We start from the raw sequence: 4,067 nt of genomic DNA, 5'->3' as shown, positions 1-4,067 counted from the left end.
ACTTGAACTGATGGTTTCAGACGGTTGTACTGATGATTTTCATCTCATTGAACTCTGAGCTATTTTTCTCTACAGGAGCACGCACGCCATGGCGTGGGCGAGAAGCGGAAGGAGCAGGATGCCTCTTGCATTGCGGCCCTTGCGCACACGCGGTAGAGTGGCGGTACAAGTCCACATGTAGGCGGCGACGGGAGCATGAGAGAATGCGGGGGAAGCAGAGAAGCACGCGTCCATGGCAGCAAGGGACTTGGCGCAGCAACGGCGAACCAAGCGGAAAAGAGAAGAGCTCGATCACGTCGTACGTCGCTCGGCGGATCGAGATGTACCAGGCGATCCCCTATAGCGCTGGCCGGCTGCCGGCGTGCCTGCAACAGTCCTAGCAGGCCGAGGCCGAGGGCGTGGCCGGCCAGGAGGGCGAGCTCACGGCTCGCCGACACGGCGGCGAGGGGCGACGGCGGGGAGGTAGTGAGGAGGGCGGTGGCAGAGAGCCTGGTGCTGGTGGTGGGGAGGCACGGGTGCTACCTTAGCCACGTGGTGAAGCAGCTGTTGCAGGGGCTCGGGGTGAACCCCGCCATGCACGAGGTCACCGAGGAGGCCGAGCTCGCTGCAGCGGTGGCCAGGAACGCTGGAGGCGAGGCCATCGTTGCGCTGCTGGCGGTGTTCGTTGGTGGGAGGAACCTCGGCGGGCTCGATCGGCTCATGGCCGTGCACATCTCCGGCGAGCTCGTGCCCATACTCAAGGACGCCGGCACGCTCTGGCTCTGAGTCTCTGACTCTGAGCAAAACCAAAGATGCATTCGGGACGGGGTACTATGGACGTACGAACAACCGTTTGATCATGAGTTAAACTTCTTTTCAATTCTCTTTTTGACTCTTGATGAGATTATGTGAGTTACTACTGCTCGATCTTCAGTCTCTCTTGATTGGGATCAATAATGGAGTACCAGCTTAGCTATAGTTAGGCCTAAATTCTTTTGATTAGGGTAGGAAAAATTAGGAACTATTGTGCCATCTCGTGCTTATTTTCGACCACACGCTTGTAAATACATGGATGAGTGAAGAGGGGTGTACTATTTAGCACTATATAAATCATGTTCCTTTCATCTTGCACATTAGTTTTCTAGATGCCAATTCATTTTGTCTTTGAAGGTTTCTTCTAGCAGGCTTATGATGTTATCACGAAATGGCACTATGTTGGATATTTGTAATCCATGAAGGGGTGCTTGTTTGTTGCACCTGATTTCCCTCTCTCTTCTTCTATAGTACTCCTATTTATCATAGATTAATTTTAAATTCTTCTGAAAATAGAGGACTCAAACTGATCTCCAATTTTTGGGTTTGTACTGAGCGGTTTTCATATACTAGACTTTACTCTGTTTTTTCCGTAAGATTTTCCTCGTACTTTCCAATGATCTATGGTATCATTGTCCCCGAACTTGCATGATTTATATACTTGAACTGAATGACATTTTTTTCAAAAAGAAAATATTTATTTGCAACGGTGTTTTGGACTTCTCTCATTTTGCAACCTAAACATTTACCATTTGAATTTTCATATAGGGTTTTCTTTCCGCTTGAGCTTTTTTCGCGTCCCGAGCATGGTGCCGGGGCATGGCGCGTGTTATAGGGTTTTATTTTGAACTCCCATTGTAGTCATACATGGACTTATGTGATGATAGTAATTCTTGGACTAGCACACGACGGTAGAGCACACACGATAAACATTCTGAAGTCGTCTAAGCTACAACATTTGGGGCGCGGGCAACAACGGCGGCGCTCGCGGCGGCACTCGTACTAATCTATGTGTGTGTTTGTACAGAGGAGGTATTTTTTCATAGAGTAATTTTGAATGGTTCTGAAAAAAGTACTTGAACTGATGTCCATATGGGTTTGTACTGAGGGTGTTTTCGCATACTAGACTTCACTTTTTTTTGGTATGGATTTTCCTTGCAACTTTTCAATGGTTTACGGTTTTCATAGTCCTCGAACTTGTGTGGATTATATCATTATCATTGAAATGAATGCTATTTTTTGAAAAGAAAATGTTTTGTGTTTTTTTAACTCAATTTTTTTGCTACGATGTTTTGGACTTCTCGCATTTTGCGACTTCAACTTTTACCATTTAAATTTTCATGGGTTTTTTATTTTGTTTGAGCTTTTTCCCAAACTTATCTGAGACTTCGTGTTTGAACATACAACCGATGAGACTAGATCAAACATTTTGATGGAAACAGTAGTTCAAACATTAAAAAGTGCAGAAACAGTAGAAAATTTTAGTTATGTTACTCTTGCTCAATCACAATCGGGCAGGCCCTGCTCAACACCACCTACCAAGACAGAAACGCTACACCAAACATATGTTGGACTTACGTAGAGGAAGCTGGCATATAGTGCAAAAGAAATGAGACACGTCACAATGTTATAACCGATGAGACTAGATCAACCACAAAGAAGTGTAGCCATGTTCTTCGCAAACCAAACCAAATCGTCTCAGGTTTCGATTATCTAACATGAACAAAAGAGATCCGGAACACACACGATGTCTGCAAAAGCTTCATCAGCAGCAAACTCACAGCAGGTTCCCACGAGTGTGAATTAACAAGGGTGGCATGGCACCAAGTTACTGCACCAGCTTAATTCCTATGTACTACATACTGTACTTAGCAGTGGTGGTGCCACTAGCGGCGGAGGTGATGTTATCTATGATGCAAAGATGACACTCTCAGGCTCTCCTCTTCCTCTTCTTCTTGTCCTCGGACTTGGCGCATGCGTTCTTGAGCTGCAATGGAACACAACACCGTCAGCCATCTCAATGGATCACATCATATAAAAATAAATCGAATTTTAGCAACCGTGGGTGGAGGATGAGTAGTCAGCCAAGGTGGCTAGGGTGCTTACCCCGATGATGAGGACACGATGAGGACAATGGCGAAACTGGTGAAGAGGGTGAGTGCGTGCTTGATGTAGCCCATGACGCCGCGACGCGCCCTCTCAATGATGTCCTTCGTGTCATATACCATGTTGAACTTGTGGAGTTCCGATTTTTGAACCTTCCCAGTAGTAATACATGTACTGGGCGGTACAAGATTGTTGAGCAGCTGACCCACAGAAACAAAAACACTCCTAGAGTGCACACGCAAAATCATTTACAAAAATAGTAGTAGCAAGAAGCAATAAACAGCCGCACATACACGTGTTTTTGAGAGTGAAGCAACGGAGAGGCAAAGGTGTACGCAGCATAAACTTCATCCTGTTTTATGATGAGCACATCCACGATGCATCTTGTTTTATGTTAACCAAGTGAAAGTACGATGCTCATTCTGAAGCATAACCACAAGCACTTGTTTCTATTATATGAAGATGGAAACACAAAGGAAATCGGACTCACCATCAGAAGTAGATGAACTGAAAAGCGTACAAAATATGAACTTGTGCATACAAAAGACAAACTGAATCACCATCTCTGTACTGAACTTATGTATCTATACAATGCAATCCTATTATTATATCTTGTCAAAAATCTCAAATTAAAATTTGAACTTATCGAACATGCATATGGAACGGACAACAATTCACATAAATACTGTGTTACTTCCCTAGATGCTTCTACAATCACGGGAAATACAAGTCTACCCACACCACTATCCCAACCAAAATTGAAACTTGCATTCACAGGTTGTTGTGGAGTTTTCAACTTGTAACAGCTAAAACACTTTAGCCATAGTGTAACATCAAACCTTAAGAAAAAATGCCAGTTCTCATTGGGCATACGAACAATCAATCACCTTCTCTGCATCAATGGAAAATCATAGTTCATTACAAGAAATCAAATTAGCAATCATTTTTTGTTGGTGAGAGATAAGAGAGAGGAGATACGAATGGGGAGTTCAACCCCGCTGCTACATCCTCCTCGGCAGAGGCACGCAGCAAGGATGCCACCTCGTTGCTATGCTTACAGGAAAACTGATTGTTGAAGTGCAGCAACAAGTTATTTGCCACATGGACAAAGAATTTTCTTCGGGTTTTATTTTGAAATTGCCTGGAAGTAATACTTGTACTCTAGTCCC

The 4,067-nt window shown here is 44.4% G+C and overlaps 1 pseudogene; it reads left to right on the top strand.

Annotated features, from left to right (window-relative positions):
- The first annotated feature begins 320 nt into the window (after positions 1-320).
- On the top strand, positions 321-765 carry LOC123082319 (monothiol glutaredoxin-S9-like; annotated as a pseudogene).
- The last annotated feature ends 3,302 nt before the right edge of the window (positions 766-4,067 follow it).

The sequence above is a fragment of the Triticum aestivum genome, chromosome 4A (assembly GCF_018294505.1).
Source record: "Triticum aestivum cultivar Chinese Spring chromosome 4A, IWGSC CS RefSeq v2.1, whole genome shotgun sequence".
In the NCBI taxonomy this organism is placed as follows: domain Eukaryota; kingdom Viridiplantae; phylum Streptophyta; class Magnoliopsida; order Poales; family Poaceae; genus Triticum; species Triticum aestivum.
Note: the sequence above shows the minus strand (reverse complement) of the source record. Positions and strands in the feature narration are given on the sequence as shown.